Below are 19390 nucleotides of genomic sequence, written 5' to 3'. Positions count from 1 at the left end.
ACTGCAATAATAAGAGAGTTTTGATATACTGGCTGTAATCCGCCGGTGGTGATGTGTCATTACTCTTTTGTGCAAAGCGAAAGAAACGAATCCGCCGGTGGTGACGTCATTACTCTTTTGTGCAAAGCGAAAGAAACGAATCCGCCGGCGGTGACGTCATTACTCTTTTGTGCAAAGCGAAAGGACCTCTACCTGGTATCACGCTGCTAAACTCGACAGCAGCACCACCATGGCCCCGCGTGCGTCACACTCGGTAAGCGAGATGGCAACATTGCAGCGTCGCCAGCAACGAATAAGAAGGGTTTTATCGCGCACGAGGGAATCTAGTTTTGTATTAAACAGCTCAAGGACACGACGACTTATTGAAATACCACGTGCAAAACAACGTTGTGTTGTACACGACGTGGTTCACGAAGAGGATCCTTTATCCGTCCTTGAAATGGTCAGACGCAATCTGCGCAAGATATCTGGTTATATTTTTAGGGGGAAATTCCAGTCACAGTATACCGCACGATTTTTACTCCTCCCCCTTTTGACCTCTTTGCCATTAAATTACAACTATACTAAAGATACCGTAGACACGGGTAGACACGTACTGTAGCCTGTACCGGGATCACGGTATACTTAAAATTCTCTATTTATTCATATTCTGCTTCCACTCTCTGAAGCCGAGATCGCGTATAGAGATGAAACACATATTACACACGGGGTCCTTACGTTGGTATATACGTGTGATTTATTACTCATTCCACTGACGGTTGGCAGTTGTGTTCCGTGTTGCCCTATTGTTCACGACTACAGAAAAGACACACCTGGCAAACAGGTGCGGAAGAAAAGGATACGTTTTGTGGGGTATTTCATGTTCGCTCCAATCGTCTCGTAAAACGGATGATTGTATGACTCCACTCTCTCTCTCTTTCTCATTCTCTCTCTCTGAACAGCTGTTGACCGCTGTCTAACGAGAACGCTTAGTTCCCTGAAAGTTTTACGCGACCATTTATTTAGTATATTGTATAGTCGCTCGTATTCGAGCTCAAGAGATAGGTACGCACTTTCAAATATTTTTAACACCTGCGAATATGTATCTTCTTACCGGAGTGCGAGGAAAAACCCCGAGGAACACCTTGATAGCACAGTGAGAGGTGTTATTCAAACAAAAATTGCATTCCTGTGCACCGATGCAATATCGCATCTTTATCCAACAACGAGCACACACCACTGCTACATCAAAACCACCTTGTCGGATTTCACCCCCGCATGGATCACGAATTCAAGGTCACGTCTCCTTTCGCCAATTCATTTTTTCCCCTAAAACACTGATTGAATGGAATGACCTTCCCCCCTAATGTCTCTACTATTATCGACCCTTCCAGCTTCCGCGCTTCCATAGTCGCCATGACTACACGACTCATTCAAAAGTAACCCACAATATCAACCATCATCTCACATCTCGTATTTCTGCATCTTGCTTATGTTGTTCTTAGTTAGCTACAGTGTATATTGTTGTTTCTTACGCCAGTTATACCCCACTCCACCCATGTAACGCCCTCTACAGGGATTTTTGGGTGTTAATAAATTGAATTGAATTGAATTGAAGCGCTGCCGCATGCACCAGTATAGGGCCCAGTTTCACCAAACGCCGGTTAACGAGATCAACGGTTGCTAAAACTTGAAGCTGATACTCAATTCTTTTTTTTACAAACGTGAGTTGGTGAGGTGGTGAATGTTTCAGTGACAATGACTCCCTTTAGTGAAGCAGAGTTAAGTTAAGGGGCCGTTGATCTCGGTTCAAATGTCAACCTGCATGCACTGGTGAAACCGCGCCTATTACTATAATTCGTTCTGGATCAGTAGATCGTCTGCAACCAGCTCCTGTTGTATGGTGGTTAGCTTCACCGCTTTCCACGCCGAGGCTGGGAGGTGACGCAGGTTCGAATCCTCGCACCGGCTGCGCTCTCTGGGAGCTTTTCCAGACGAATGACGGCGCAGTTTCTCCCGAAGTCGGCGCAGGACGCATACTAACCCCCTCGCCTTCCTGCTGTCCTCTCCCAACTGTCCACGTCTGTACGCCACTCATAGACACAGTTGCATCGCGGTTCTAACACGAAATTAAAAAAAAAAAAGATAGTCTGTTCGCCCACTTTCTTGCGCACTTTAAACACCAAATGAAAACATCAATAAATAAAAAAAGAGAGACTTGTATCCAGTTCGCACCGACGCATGCAAAGCAATAAACGTCCAATGCCACCATCAAGAAGGCATTTTTCCAGCAAGACAAGACAGCCTATCAGTTCGTTACCTTCCCACACACGTTGTCAAACTAGGAATAGCAAGCGAACCATGTCTGGCTGGAGTTTCCTTTTTTTTTTCTTTAATAAATATTCATATCCACCCGGCTTGCACGAATGCGTAGCAATAGGATTAGACAGATGAGCAGACACATAAGACAGACATTATTATAACCCGAGGCCCTTCTACGCTCTCTGGAAGCCTTTTCTGATTTGTAACCATTTAGTGGCGCCTTAACGGCGTATGCCACGCCCAGCGGTTACCTAACGACTGCTTTAACAGCGCACGTTTCTTAACTGTATATGCCTTCTGTACAGAGTATCAACTGCCGAACGCTTAAATGTCTTCACTAACGGGAGACGGGGAACGTGGTCGATGGAAAGGTGAACGGGTAATGAGAGAATGGCTTCTCTGGTTTTAACAATGTAGGTTCTTCTTTTCGCAGGGTTAATAGGGTTGGGAACGTATTCAGCGTTTTTCGGTGCCTTTCACTTAGAGCACGCGGAGAAGCGATTCAAGTATCGCCCTTTTATAGTAATGCGTTAGAAAAGGTCGATATAACGTATGCTAAAAGTTCAAACTGCATTTCTGAAAAGTATGGATCCTTGAAGTTACGTTCTAATGAGGGTCCAGCGAAAACGCTGCTTTCTTTTCTTTTCCCTACTACTAAAGAATGTCGTGCCTATACGTGACCGACATGTCCGATGTTTGCCCACTTTTAATGCAGCGGTCATCGAACGAACACGTCTGAGCAGTAACCGCTCGCGGGTACCGCCACAGTATACGCGGTTTCGAACAAGGACGAAGATGCTGGTGTAGTTTGGCGTGCAGGTAAAGCTAGAGTCATTAAACAAGACTTACTAATACAATTCTACTGAAATAATACTAATACTAAATATTAATAATAATATAATTCCGGTACAAAATAATAAGAATAATACAAAATAAATCATTCTTAGCTAAATACATTCACGCTTAGCTTATTAACGTAGCTTATTTACCCAAGCAGCGCAACACCTTGGCCCACCAATATTGGTCCAATCTTGGTCGAGAATTGGGCCGACATTGCAAATATTGTCGCTATAAATACGCTACGTTAATAAGCTAAGCGTGAATGTATTTAGCTAAAAATGATTTATTTAGTATTATTCTTATCATTACTATTTAGTACTAGAGTTATATTATTATTAATATTTAGTATTATTATTTATAGTAGAATTATATTATTATTTTTAATATTTAGTATTATTATTATTTTAGTAGAGTTGTATTATTAAGTCTTAATTATTTAGTGGCTTATCTATGATCATGATAGACACCACGGTGGTCGGTTCTTCGATTCGGTTGGACCACGGCATCGCGTACTTTAAAGGGACCGTCGCACGGGAAACCCGTCCATGAAACAGATACCACAATGCTCGACATCGGCCGACAATCTACTTGGCTCGTTTTTTCGTTCGAAAAGTGCATGTATATTATTAACTAAACGAATTTTTGAAATATCAGCGCTGCTTCCGCAGCTGCAGAGGCTCCGGCGACGTGACGTCACTCTGTAGTTGGAGGAGTGAGAGGGCGGGACTCAGAGGAGGAAATGCGCCGTCCAGACGCCCCGTAGCGGAATTGCTTTTCTCAAAGTCGCGCCCTCATTGGTTGCTAGGGAGTGACGTTTTCTCGTTTTTCCAGAGAGAGAACTCCGGCGTGCTCTCACCATCCGGCGTCTGCTCTTGTCGTGTATTCCATCGAATATAAGTCAAACTATGCCAGCATTTCGCGTGGGATTTTCGACACTGTGGTCAGTGGTCCATGAGAAATAAAATGACAGCATAGTCTCCAAATCGACTGGAACACATGCGACCGTGCTTTTAACATATCTACATTTATTTGGCGAAGGAAGACAAAGTGTCCAAGAAACTTGTAAAATGCCAGCATGTGGCATTCTCAGCCGGTTTCGAACCTGCAGCCTTGGGATCATAAAGAAGACACGTACTGACAGAGACACGTAAGGACGTCGAACTGGATTCGAGCGACATATCATGTCCCAGGAACTGCACAGTACACGCGTGCTATCAGTATAGTTACTATACAGGCATCAGTTCCACATGGTGCGTTCGTTTCTCTTTGTTGTGTAACTTTCTGAGTATGCACACTTTTGGGTGACGAGATTGCCTTATGCCTGTAGCTCCGCCGCTGCGGGGTTGTTTGAGAAAAAAAATCTATAATAACCGTTCGATTACTGCAACCCACGCACACACAATTTCCTAATTCACGTGTTGGTGCTTGCTTGCTTGCTTGATAGCGGTTAAGAGAGGTCAGCCACGCAAATGGCGCATTATGGTGCAGTCAGCACCGTCGCCCTTTATATTAACACTGCCTCGCTAACCCTGAATTATGTCGCCTGACAAGAAGCCCTTGGAGAAAACGCGACTCAGCACACGGTTGTCAGCCGAAATCCCAGTGGGCCCGCGTAAATCGAAAGTCCGTTCATTAGTCGCCCCTCTTGGGGGAGACACCGTCCTTGTGTATGGAGGCGACAGAATGGTGAGGAACCACAGGGGGAGACCACGAAATTAAAACCCTTTTCGCACAGGACGCTGGCTGGTGGCGCTTCCCAGCGAACCAGGATAAATGCGTCGCACAGGTGATATGCGGCGGCCTCGTTCTCACGTGGACGTTAATTAGAAGGGATAAGCCCCAGGGGTCGCTGTCGGAACGAGTTCGATGCAGAACGTGTGAAAGCAGAACAAAGTACACAGTTCCCGAACAAGGCACACAGTTTCGAGAAGAAAAAAAAGTGTGCGTGGATTATTGACGTCAGCTGACGCCCTCTGGGTACGGAGGCTCGTACTAAATTTTGTTGCCAGAATAATTCATCTGCCTTTTAACTCTCGCATTTTCTGTTGCACTTGTGACGCCTCGTATTCTTTTTGACAAGGCTTTCCCATACAACCGTGCAACTGACACGCATGTAGAGCAACTAAGACAGCACTCATACCATCTGTGTCTATAAGGTCGTGAAACAGATCTTCGAGTAAGATTCGCCAGTGCGCAGGAACTTGTTTTAAAAGTTGGCTGTTTTCGTTTGGGGAGAGAACAAAAATAAAATGTAGAGCGTGATGGCCGTGAAGAAGGGCGATGGTTCGTCTACTCCAGTTTATCGTAATTGAAAGAGAAAAGAACAATCATAAAAGAAAGAAGAAAACGGTGGAAACGGGGACCAAAGAAAACACATTCATGGTCAGAGTAAATCCACCGGCACACTGGGAACTGTGGCGAAATTTGCCCTACAGCGTCTATGGAAAACCCAGGGAAAACACACAGACAGAACAGATAGACAGACAGAACTTGATGTGTGTAAAAAAACTGCACAAAAGCCTGCAGGACTTCGGGGATGTCTGATAGCGGACCATGGACCCGGGATCTTCCTCACGTACAAATGTTTGCTGTGCAATTGAGCCAAAGACTGTCTAGCTATGTTGTTGATGCTGATAATATCGTCAGCGAGATAGTAATACGTATTCTGTGCCCCGTTGTTTTGAACACCTTATAGGGGGTATCATATGCATACTAAGCTTATCTGTCAGTTTCGAGGTTACTGACTTATTGGTCAGGCCAAGTGACTGACAATTTCGTTCGCACTGCAAGGATCGGATGTCATGTTTTTGTACAGGGCTTTTCCTCACCTCACCTCACCTTACTTCACCTAGCTTCACCTTTATATCGAGAGGGCTCCTACACTAAAAGGGATCTCAAATTATATAAATCAGTTAAATAAATAAAAGACCTAGTCAACAAATTCACCAGCGTTGAACCTCACTGCAAACAGCACCCCCTGCTTATTTGTGGAAACTCTACGGTGACCTACCGCAATATACTGAAGAGAGGTTGTCTCGTTCTACGGTGATATTCTCGGGCTTTCCAGGCGAATGTCGCTACATTTCCCCATGAAGTCGGCCCAGAACTCATATTAACCAGGGTTTTAAAAAAATCCGGATATTTTTAAAAAGATCCTCTCCAGTTTGCATCTTTTGGTTATTTTTCGAGAATATAGACGAGCCTAGAAATGGGTGACACAGAGTAAAAAGAAATGTGCTTTGCTGTTCTTGATTTCGGGAGACCTCTCATAGTTTCGGTATATAGAACTGCCTCTCCCAGTAACATTGAATGAGCTTCCATTGTTTTCCGAAAGATGGAGTCCCATGCACGCGTGGGTGAACGGTGTAGACGCTGCTCGCTTGGATTAGCTGTCGTACTTCAGTTACAACGCCTCCAGGAAACAGAAGAAAGCCTCTCCCTGAATGGGCAGAAGTTGAAGAAAACGGGAAAGAAAGTTAAATCAGAAAAGTTACAAAAGTCAAGTTGAAAAGGTACAAAGTTTAAAAGGAAGTCAATGTTGCGCGTACCTGGGCTTTTGTAAACAGCCAACGCTACACTCAAAATAAAGCGAGAGTTTTCCGTGCGACGTTGAATAAAGATAGTCTTTCACATCGCATCATGGACAAAAGCTCTAAAAAATCCGGATTAAGTTGTGTGGATAAAATTTAAAAAAAATTCACCGGATAAAACCCATGTGGATTAAATCCAAACAACTGTGATGTTAACTACTGTGTCGCACTCTCTGCAACCAAGGATTTGCGCAGAACTTTCATTTCCGGGGACGCTGAAATTCCGATGGTGTTGTGGCATCCTTACCTGTTTTCTTTTTTTTTGGGGGGGGGGGGGGGGGAGGTGTCAGGTGGAGTGAGGGAATTCTGGAAAAAATCCCTGCTTCCACCGGCCTCGCGCCTCTGTACACTGTAAACTGAAAAACACACTTATGGGTGTAAATGGCTTGTCCTATAACTCACACCACTTTTTACGCCGTGTGATCTGGAACACCCTTTTTAGTGTGTGTAATCTGTGCAAAACACCCTTTGAAAGGGAAGGGTGCTTGTCCTTGAAATTGCCGTCTTTCGCACCCTTTATACACCCTTTTAGGCGGGTGTGTAACAATCTTACACCCTCCTAAAAGGGTGTTTAAAGGGTGCAAAAGAAGGCACTTTCAAGGAAAAGCACCCCTTCAAATGATGTTTTGCACAGATTACACACACTAAAAAGGGTGTTCCAGACCACGCGGCGTAAAAAGTGGTGTGAGTTCTATAGGACAAGCCATTTACACCCATAAGGGTGTTTTTCAGTTTACAGTGTAGGCCACTTAAAGCCACAGCCGCTTCGTGGAGCAAACGCGGAACAAAACAAAATCAGCGCAACCGCAGCACGACGACGATTTCTACGGCGTATAGTACGGCGTAAAGAAGGCTTCAATTCGCCTTCAATCAGAAGTGAATCAAAGCCGTTGACTAACAGAGCTCTCCAAGACCACTTGGCAGCGTCAGCAAACACAGCAAGCAAATCCCTCAAACAGCGCTCTTCAGATATTATGCGCAGATCCTTCCAACGGCTTCCGCAGCTTGACGGGTGCGTTATCGGATACAGCTTTCCTCGCCCGCTCTTTCTTTTTCTTATTTCTTTTTTTCGTTTCTATTTTCTTCTTCTATTCTCTTTCGCGGTCGCACTGACGAGTCACAGCTGCTGCTCTTCCGGCGTGCTATAATAAACAGGGACGATACGACGATGCGTGCATACACACGGACGCATGCACGTGAACGTCGCATGATGCAAGCATTGAGACCTATTTTAATCAAGAGCGCCACTTCACGGCTGGAATCCAACTGTTGAACGTACGTTGAGAACACAACCTAAGAAACCCTACATCCTAAGAAAGAAATGACTAATTTTTAGTCCTTTTCAGGGGCAGATGCATTGCCATAACCCTTTTCGGGACTTCGTTTTTTTTTAAATTCCTTTTCGGCTCTGCAAAGCAACTGCGGCTATGAGCGACGTGGACAGATGGAGAGAGGACAACTGTAAGGGCAGGAGGACAACTAACTTGGAGGCTGCAGACCTGAATAGACAAAAAGTGCAACACACTTTCCAGAAGATCAGTTTTGAGAAAAATTGGGACCGTTTCGCGCTCAATTTCCAAGTTTTCCCATTTACTACGCGGGGACGTTCAACCACCACTCGCAGACGACGGTGGTTCGTCTTTATGGTCACGACCTCTCTCGTTCGTGATTGGCTGCCGCCGTTGAAGATACCATCCTGATTGGCCGACTCTTGGTTGTTACGTCACGTCGACGAGTATATAAGCAGTCTAGGTGGTGTTGACTCTGCTAACCGTGGGGAATATCCGGCGACACAGGCACAAGGTATACCGTAGCAGACGACAGGAAAGGACGCTGACAGTGTCGTCTGCTAAGTGTCGTCTGCTAAGCGCGCAGTACACCACTCCCGATATTCCGGCACCGTGTGAATGCTCAACATAACACGGGGCGGAACTTTTGCTCCGTGAGCTCTGGTTTCGCTTTTTCTTCTCCTAGAATCTTCCGTGAGGGTGTCGCTCGTGTGGATACACGGTTTGTGCTCGCACAGAAGGGAGGGTAAAATTGATAAACCACGTGACTAAGTGTCTGTCCAATCAGCAAGAATTGGTCCGCAGAAGGAACCACGCGCGCCTTAACCGTGAAATGCTATCCCCTTATTTGGGAAGAGGGCCAATGAGTCGCTCCACGGGCAATAGGGGAGAGAGGGAACCGGAGAGCTGTGCAGAACAGCTTACACCTACTTGCATAGCCAGCGTAAATTGTACAGCGATTCTAAGCTGACATGGTTGCTTAATGATCCGAAGAATGAACGCGTCGCATCGGCTGAGTAAGTGATGGCGCCGGTGTCGTTATCATATCTTTGAGTGTCGTCAACGGTATACGATGCCTCACTTGCAAATCTACATATTTGGCTGCACGGATATTAGATAAAACCAATTAGCAAGGCCGAAAGCAGTTACAAAACGACGCATGGAAACAGCAATCGCGTTGTTAACAAACGATTTGGCTGCGGGGCATGGCCGTCAGGATCTTTATGGTCACGTGTACGCTGACGCGTGCGATGACGTATGTCCAGGCGTAATTGCTTACACGTCTAACGAGGGGCGGGGCACTCGTCAAGAAGGGCACGCGATACTACACGTGCAGGGCGCCTTTCGCGTGATACGTGAAAGGCGCATCAGACGTCACGTGCAATGTGTCACGTGCCCCTCTTAACAAATAGCCGGCCCATCGTTAGACGTGTAAGCGATTAGACCCCGCGTGTACACATGCGAGAGAATGCTTGGTCTTCGCCTGTGACGCCATCATCTATGGGACGATATAGGGCTCAAAAGATATCAGAAGGAAACCGAATGTAAAAACTGGGCTACACTTCGACCGGTGACAATCACTGGAAACAAGACCTTTGCGCTTGTTTACAGCTATCACGCGAACGATATTAAAGGACCATCAAGAGATCCGAAAAACATCTGGACGCATATGTAACGCATTCCTAGCAGCTCATCTACTCACCACTGTAGAGCATGAACCCAACATTTGTCAGAATAACGGAGATGTTAACTAAAAACCACGGCCGAAAAGGGCGACTCCTTCGACGCCACTGCTGCCGGCACGACGGAGAGACTGGCTGTCACGTCAAAAGCAGGCGATCTTGGCCACTGGCGGGATAGCTTGGTGCAAACTTGCAGCGAGCACAGGGTGTAAGTGACGTCAGTCCGCTTGCAGAGGGCGTGCCGGGCGACCGCTGGACGCTCTTTTTTGCGCGTAAACTGCGCGCCCGCGTTGAATGCAATATGGCAAAAATAGGATATACTTCAGAGAGCAGGCCTCATTGGGAATCTCTTCGAGGACCCTTTAGCACTAGCCACTGTTTTCAGCACGAGCCCAAGAACCGTCAAGAGCAGGCATCTCCCAAGAGGCACAACTTTAAGCGAGAATGATGAAGGAACGAAAAACCGAGAAGCTGCGACCTCAGGCACCGCTGTCTTATCTGAGCAGGCATCCGTGACACCCAAGAGTCCCTGACACGAACTTGGACGCACACTTTAAGAACCACTATTACTTGTTGAGCGAAACCAGCAAACAAAATAAATCCCTTTTTCGCGGCACTTTCTGCTTCGCATCTTCCAAGAGAGTGGAGGCAATTAAGCGAAGGTCGTATCTTTTTAGCCAAGCTCACAGGGTGCTGAAACTCGGGGGAAGTCAAGCTTGACTGATCACCCAGTGTTGCCACATTTGAGGCTCACACGAGGAAGCAAATTATATACTGTCCTCCTCTCCGCTGTCTTCAGCAACTGAGACGGCGATACAGAAACTGGCTGCCGTTGAAAAGCCTAAACTATACGCCAAAAACGTCACCCCCGACTGTGTGTGTGTGCGTGCAAGCTTTCCGCAGAACTGTTATTGTTTCAGGGCAGCTCGGTTTGCTACCTATGTAGCACATTTGATGCTACGCGAAAAAAAAAAAAAAAAAAGAAGCGGGACACACTGCATCATCACCACCATTTCATATGCATCACCAACTTGTCGAAGTTGTATACCCTCCTAACAGGTCACTGCTTTTGTGGCGTGTTTGAATTGGGCAAAGTAATATTGGTACCGCTGCAGAAGTGATACAACGGTCGTTGGCCAAATGAACGCCACATCCACTGGTTTGTGCTGGCTTCTTGGTCACGCTAAGGACTCGTAGTTCGAATCCTACCGACTGCTGTGCTGTCTGTGGTTTCCATGGGGTATACTGGAATCCTATTCCTTTCCACAGTTCATTCATATAAATATCTATATACGGTTCATACGTAGAGTCGCTTGGCTGTGCTAGTGTCTAATCGTCCTACAAAATTCAGACTCCAGTCGAGCGAAGAGGTCCCACATAGACAATCTCTGTCTGCTGATGATGTATGCCATTGCTTCTTTCGTTGAAAAACTTACGGGGTGCTAATGGGTCTGGGGACGTCACAAACACATACCGCCTCTAAACACCTCTAACGAACGACGAAAATCAAGGCTGTCATCGGCTTTTTCACGAATTACTCGAATTATACGATTAGTTCTCCTTTGATACCGCTTTTAACACCTGCTTGGAGTCTCATGAAGGAAGCATAACTCGAACCCTCTTGCACACTCAGAACGGTATAAATGCTACAGCCTACAGCACACTTATATCCGCCATTTATTCAGCGCGCTTACTGCTCACCCTTTTCCTTCACACCCCATCTCATCGTCATTATCTATTGTTGTTGTTGTGTTGTTGTTGTTTCCTTCTACGTGGACATTAACCGTCTAGACGTGCGCCCATAGAGCCTGACACGTAGACATCCCTTTTTCAAAAAATTTGATGTTGTACCGCGAATCACGAAGCATGTGCACCTGTGCGCGTATACAGTCTATTTTCTGCGCGGTATACGCAGCTGGAATACTGCACGAAGTGCTCTGAATAGGTCCGAGCAACTGCTATAAACGGCGCTTTATGCGGATGTGTCACGGAAAAGAGAGTTGTTCTCGAGAATGCAAAAGCGGTTTTTTTTACACCCCACCAGGTATTTACACCACGAAGAAATGAACGGAGGTAAGGTCCCTACACTGTATGGTCCGGAACACCCTTTTTAGAGGGTGTATCCTGGCTAAAACACCCTTCGAAAGGGTGCTGTTCTTTGAAAATTGCTTCTTTTGCACACTTTAAACACACTTTTAGGAGAGTGTTTAACGATCTTACACCCTGCCAGGAATAAAATGCCAGGAAGCATTACCGCACCGAGCAGTCCCTGGGTTGTATGCCAGCTACCAGCGCTGTGAATGGGAAACGAGCCTATGGGCGCGTTTCCCATGTACATTGCTGGTATTTTATTACACCCTTTGGAAATGGTGTAACATTGCTAAACACACTCCTAAAAGGGTGTTTAAAGGGTGCAAAAAGAAAGCATTTTCAAGGAAAAGGGTATTGTATACAGAATACACCCTCTACAAAAGGGTGTTCCAGACCATACGGTGTAAAAAGTGGTGTGAGTTATATAGGACAAGCCGTTTACCCCCATGAGGGTGTTTTTCAGTTTACAGCATGACACCCCAAACTCGGAAAGAAAACTTCGAAAGCTCATGTCGATACGTCACTACGCAGTTGTCAACTCTGATCCAAGGGTACTCTGTTTTTGACAACCGTGGCCGATCGGGATAAGGCGTTCCAAGGTCGTGCTGAATCAGACTGGGGAGGTGGTGGGTTCGAATCCTGTCACACGCTGTGCTGTCTGAGGTTTTCCCTGGGTTTTCCGAAGACTTTCCAGACGAATGTCGGCACAGTTTCCCCTGAAGTCGGCCCAGGACGCATACTAATAACCCCTGTTGCCCACTCTTTCCTGCTGTCCTCTCTCCATCTGTCCACACCTATATGCTGCTCATAACTACAGTTGCTTCGCGGTGCTGAGAGTGAATCAAAACGAAAATGACATTCAGGGAGAAACAAGCTAGGTCACTTACTCTTCCGTTTCAAAGTGCGTAGATTTGTGTAGTCTCCCTTTCTTTTCTGAACAACGCGTCCTGGAGTAGCAACAGTCCCAAGTGGCTCGGGACTAACATCTCAATTTTTTTCTTTTACAAATCAATCAATCACTTACTCTGCTTTACTTCGTCAATTACGATAGTTGTTAGTTTCTCTTTTTCTTTTTTCTTCCCACATTTTTTGCCTTTCGAGTTTGCACCGCGACGGAACTGTGGCTATGAACGACACACAGGGGCGGACATATTGTGTAGGGACAGCTGGAAGGAGTGGGAGGCAGGGAAGGGGGTTAGTACGCGTCTAGGGCGGACTTCAGGGCGAACTGTGCCGACATCTGCCTCGGAAGTGACAGTAAAAACATGTATCTTTTCGAATGCATGAAAGTGTATGCGAGAAATAAATGAGACGAACGAAAGTTTGGTTTTCAGTGGGTCGTCAAAGCTGGTCTATGACACTGACTGCACAGAAGTGCACATGTATGCGTATTTAATAATGATTGACGTGAGGAAGAACATACTCGCTCACCCAGTCACTACACATCGTGGCATCCAGTTGGAAACCACAATCAGTCGATTAACCTCACACCATCCCATCCTCACTACATCATCCCATCTTGTTCCTCACAATAGCTTTATTCAAGCATATTACATATAGCCTCCCCATTGAGCTATAAGAAATCGAATAACATGAAAACGTAAGACTATGTAAAGTAACAGTTGTCATGTAACTCTCTCGAACAATTTGCTACGATGTTGAGTAATCTACACCGCAAAATCATCCCCAGCACATTACACCCCGTGAAAAGTTAGCAAAAATGCAAAAATAAATAAATATCTGGGAGCAAAAGTATCGCACCCCAGTTCCACTTTTTCCGGGTGTCACCGCCTCAACCTGTCACGGCCACCAAAACAACAAATGTACCTGCGGCGAACTCTACACACTTTGACACCGGATACGCTAATAATAGCCGGAGAATCTTGAACACAAAACACACTTTAAAAACCTGCGATGGGGGGGAGGGAGGGACGCAGAAATGAGCGGGGTAGTTATATATTTGTTTGTTGGAAAGTGCCCACCAACGGAAATGTTGAAAGAAAAAGAAATCATCTAGAAAGTGAGCAAGGGCAACTTGTAGAGAAACCCGTCGGTCGTTCTCGGATCGCTGGCAAGCAGCGCCCGTGTATTTTTTCCCCCCCGCTCTGTGTTTATCGCTCAGCTAAAAATAGCTGCCGCACCTACAAGAACGCGTAGTGTCGAGCAACCTTCGCACCCGCAAAGGAGGAGGGGGAGGAGGAGAATGCGCGCGAGTAGGTGGGAAGAAGTAAAGCGGGCGTATTGGGGTGGATGGATAGATGATATCAAGAGAGGGGGACATTTCGGCACGGCGTCTTGGTGACAACCGACGAGTGTCGGAAACGTTCCGTAGTGCGTTCACTCCGGTTATTTCCGGAATCGTCACTTTCGGTTAGTGAGCGGAGGGATGTGCGCATGTCTTTACACTCTTTCCTGGATAGCGGGACGTAGATATGCAATTAAAACATTCCAGAAGAGGAACGCGAAGAAAGCCGCTACAGTGACCACCCCGGGGTCATGTCTTCGGATACGGCTGAAAGCTCTGAAGTCATTTAGAATTCGCCGCGCGAACGAAATGTCGGACAAGAGAGAAACTGATGTTCTGAGGCTGGAACAAACACAGAAGGGTATCCAGAAGATGTGGGTTCGATCCCTACAGCTGGGTAACCTTTTCAGTGACTTTCATCTTTCATCGTTGAAATGTCGGGCTGTGGGAAGAACACCGCAGGGTCTTAACAATCGTGCGCCAAATTAATGCGCAGAATTCAGAAACATGGGACGTTGAGATACGAACACTGGGCAATTTGAACAAGCAAACCTACGCGTAAGACACGAACTAAATATACCGGGTGTTTTACGAAGGTTCCCGTGGTAGAATAATTCGTAAACAGATGGCGCCATCGAAGAACTTTCTTTTGGTAAAGACCCTTGAGGGGGGACATCGGCGCCCATGACCTGAGTAGTGAGCGGCTTATTTTTTACGCTCGCCAATTAAACAAATGTCCTCATTTGTAAATTTTACTCCGCGCGCTTGCGGCACATCTGTTTCGTGTATCGCGACCTTCAGCGAAAAATATTCGAAGGAAAAAGAAAAAAAAAATGCCGACACTTAGTGATTTTTTCGAGTAATTAATCGGTTTCGGTTTACAAATTTCCCGCGCGGAGCAGTGCACTCTTTCGATCAGCTATCCCGCTTTCGTGTTCATCGGCCTGGTTGGTACACGGGGGTGCAGAACGTTAGGAAGAGCCGCAAGACCGCAAGAGACGCCTTCGTGTTCCTCGTACACAGCTCTCGCGGTGACACAGCATTCGTCATCATCTATGATAAGGGCACGCTATCACACCTACGGAAAGGCAGAACAGCCATCTCTGTCTACATATGTCGCGTTGAGAAGGAATACCAAAGCGTTTGTGTTGCGGCTGTTCCTAATTTTCGGTCGCCCCCGTGCGTGAACCAACCGGCTATCAATTTATTAATAACGATTGTCGAATTTATAAATAAAGATTGAATTGAATTGAATTGGGTGGCTGATCCGAAGAGCGCATTGGTGCACTGCTCCGCGCAAGAAATATGTAAACCGAAACCGATTAATTACTCGAAAAAAATCACTAAGTGACGGCGCAGTTTTCTTCTTTTTTTTTTTTTTCCTTGGATTTTTTTTTTTTCCGCTGAAGGTCCCGATACGCAAAACAGATGTTCCGTAAGCGCGCGAAGTAAAATTTAAGAGTTAGAATGTTTATTTAATTAGTGAGCGTATGCAAATGTGCCTCTCTCACTACTCAGTTCATGGCCAATGTCCCAAGGATCTCTACCAGAAAGTAAGTTCTTCGACGACGCCACCTGTTTACAAATGATTCCGCCAGGGGGACTTTTGTGAAACACCCGGTATACGTCGACTATCAAAAATAGTGGCAGCTGTTTATCGATCAGAAGGGTTGAAACATGTCCATGTGCGTTTACATCGTCAAAGATCAACAACAGGTCGCGCTATTAATGGTGAGACGTAGTACAAGCGTCGTCCAAGGTTGACAGACACTTTTTATTTATTTAAATACGATATGAAATTTGAGAAGCAGCAAACTACGTCAGTTCTTCAAAGGATTCAGCGTGCGCGTCTAGACACCGCTGCCATCGCTCTGCTCTAGTAAATCTTTGATGCCTTTGGCGTAGAAAGTAAGTGGGCTGCTGCCCACTAGTCACTATACAGGACATCTTTCTGGAGGGCTTCATCTGTGGTTAACGTCTTTCCTCCGAGGTGCACTTTAAGAGGCCCAAATCTCTTGGGGCCAAATCGGCGCTGTAATGGGCATGGGGCAAAACCTTCCAGCGTTTCGGCCAGGGTTGCCACCGTCAATTCACCGTGTGAGCCCGGGGATTGTCGTGAAGAAGAATGATCCTTCTGGACAACATACCAGGCCTTTCCTCGCGAATAGCGAGTTGCGTTTTGCGCGGAACCCTTTATCAACGTGTAATACTGGGCATTAATCGTGATCCCTGGCTCCAAGAAGCCCACATCCATGACACTCCGCATGTCCCAGAAGAAAGTTCCCAGGGATTTCCCAGCAGACGGCTGCACACTGCTTTTGTTGTGCGGCGGGAAGACATATGTCCCCATTCCATACTGCTTCTTTTTTTCTCTTGGGTGAAATGATGCAACCAGGTTCCATCAGATGTAATAGCTGATTCCAAAAATTTCAAAATTCGCTCTCCTCAGGTTGAACCCGGTTCAGCAGCTGCTCCGAGACTGCCATGCACGCTCTATTCTGGTCTCAACTGAGCTGTCGTGGAACCCATGTGGCACAGACTTTGCGGAACAGTAAGTGCTCGTGAATAATTGCACAGCTGCCGGCACTAATATCACGTTCGGCTGCAATGTCCCGAACTAGTACTCGCCGGTTCTCGAGGATGACTTGCTCAACGCCTGCGACGTTCACCAGAGTGACTGCAGTCGGACGAATGTGTCCATCCACGCCCTTCATTTGTCAACATATCCCGTCCTTCGCCAAAGTGTCAGCGCCATTCGTACACTCTTCCCCTCGACATCGTTTCTTCCCCATACTGTGCGTGTTATCGTTACAAAATCCAAGCTTGTTTGACGTTCTCCTTCGCAAGGAACTTGATTATGCATCGCTGTTCCTCAATCGCGTTTTTGTGTATAACACAAAAACGCGATTCCAGGAATGGGCGCCGCCATTAGTGCTGCCACCCCGTGGTAGTCGGAGGAACTGTGCACCTATGTGGACTGCCGTTTGCCCAGTTCCTTCATTTTCCCGTGTGTTTTTTCGTTCATTTTCGTGTCCGTTCGTGTTCATTTCGTGCCGGTTCATTGTCTCCCGCTCAGAAGCCGGTGTAGAACAGATATCGCATCGGTCAGCACTCCTCACGTGAATAACTGTGCATATCGCATGCGGAAGCAAGCAATCTTCTTCTTCCTTGATCTTTCGAACGTTGATACGCTACTCAGATGTTTACCGGATGACCAGTTATATGGAATGTTACGTTATCGCCAGTCATACTCACTAAAGGCGGCGACCACCAGTATTAATCCCAATGTGAAGAACGATTTTGGCAGTCCGCCCCTGTTGTGTCGTCGCTGGGAACGAGGCTAAGGAGCCCACAGAGACTAATGGTTTGAGAGTAACCATGATAGCTGCCGCTTCTGTACGTGTTTCACGTGCCGTTGACCCGAGATGGGTTGCACTTCGTCATCCGAAAGTTTTATTCAATCGCATTTACTCAACGGCTTTTTGTCCAGCAACCTTGAAGGACGGTATCAGGCGAACTGCCGACAGATATTGTCCGAATGCAAATCTGTGTCCTGAATCCTTATCTCCGCTCGTCAACACTTTCACTCTTATAAGGTTTTCCTATCGATTCTCGGAATAAACAGCAAAAGGCACTGTTGACACAAAATGCTACAATGCCAGTCAGAAACAACGATCAGCTCCTTCGATTGGTGGACGGTCTCCGCGTCACGATTTGGCCTCCTTCCTAATCAGGGGACGATATCACCTGCAACGCTTCCACGAAGCCGCTGACAGGTCAGAGATTAGAAAGAGCTTATGCAAATGAGATGAGCTCTGACGTAGGAAGCTGACATAAGGAGCTTCGGGTCGGGTCACTAATGACGCTCGCTTTCACGAGGTGTTCTGTCCTTCATATATCACACTACACCATCATCTCCCACTGAGTTTCGAATTATGTGAAGAAAGCCCTGCTTAACTGGTTGAATAAAGATAGCGACGAGGATTTTTTTAAAATTCCCTGTTAGTGCCGCGAAGCAACTGTAGCTATGAGCGCCGTACACACCTGGACAGACGGAGAGAGAGTAGCAGGAAGGAGTGGGAGACGGGTGGGGGTTAGTATATGCGTCCAGGGTCGACTTGAAGAGGAACTGTGCCGACATTCGCCTGGAAAGTCTGCCGGAAAACCTTGGGAAAACCTCAAACACACACACAGTGTAGGATTCGAACTCGCCTACCTCTCAGCTATCACCCTTGGCTACCACCAACGCGTAGACGCAGGAATCGAATCGCCACCACGTGGCGTGTGCATCGTGCACGCTGGTTTTGTCTTGCTCATGTCACGTGAAATAGTACGCTATGTGAGTAGGTCAGCCTTTCGCGCCGCCCGTCAGCTTTCCCTTTGTGGAGAGTGAAACGGTCACACTGGATCGCCTTCAAATAAGTTTCCAAACAACTACACGTGAGGTGCACGTGGCTTCATAACGTTTTTCACCGTTATGTTGCTGCTATTGCTGCTTTCTGAGTGCACAAACGCTTTGTCACGAGCGTTCTCCAACCTTTTCTTATGTCGGCACAGTTCCCTTAGAAGTCGGCCCAGGACGCACATTCCCCCCAGGGCGTCAGTGGTGACGTCGCCTACCTCTGTGAGGCCGACAAAGGCGAGCCCTTTCACCCATGGGCGTTCCCAGGACTTTTTCCAAGTGGGGGGGAAGTGCTTCCAGGGGGTGGCGTAGGCGTGCAACCCCCCCAGCCACCTCTATTTCTGGAGGCGGACGTTGCGGACTGCGCGGGTGTTTAGAGGTTCCTATTATGACATCTGAGAATAATCATGACGACCTATGACTAAAGAGCGCACTTTTTCACAAGCGAGCTTCGAGCTCTGGGGTGGGGCCACGGCCCCCCTTGCCCCCCTTGCCCCCCCCCCTCGGTACGCCCATGCTTTCACCAGCACCACCACCAACCTTTTCTTTCTCTCAAACGCAGAGAGACACTTGCATAGCGTATGCGCGGCGGCAGTTTGTCTCTGCACAGGGGAGAGTGCACAGTTTGGAGAAACCACGTGACGCACTGTCTGTCCAATCACAAGACAGCACTAAGGGGGTGTCCCTAAACCGGCATGGGTCAACAGAAGAAACCAGGCGCGCCTCAACCAAGAAATGTTACCCCCTCCCATATTTGGGAGAGGGACCAACGTGGTCGCTTTACGCGCAATAGGGGAGAGAAGGAAAATGGGGAACTGCGCAGAAAGCTGACCTACCTACGTATGTTGTTCAGCGCTAGCTACATCACGTATACTGTTATCTTTACTTTGGGGAACATACACGATCATGATCGACGGAGTTGGTTGGTGCCCAAATGTTGCTCTTCACAC

The 19390-nt window shown here is 46.9% G+C and overlaps 1 protein-coding gene across 1 annotated transcript in view; it reads right to left on the bottom strand.

Moving 5' to 3' along the window:
• The window catches only part of LOC135391868 (receptor-type guanylate cyclase Gyc76C-like), a 246525-nt gene that overhangs the window by 69335 nt on the left and 157800 nt on the right, over positions 1–19390 (bottom strand). The window lies entirely within an intron of this gene.

Source organism: Ornithodoros turicata, chromosome 4, assembly GCF_037126465.1.
Source record: "Ornithodoros turicata isolate Travis chromosome 4, ASM3712646v1, whole genome shotgun sequence".
Classification (NCBI taxonomy): Eukaryota; Metazoa; Arthropoda; class Arachnida; order Ixodida; family Argasidae; genus Ornithodoros; species Ornithodoros turicata.
Note: the sequence above shows the minus strand (reverse complement) of the source record. Positions and strands in the feature narration are given on the sequence as shown.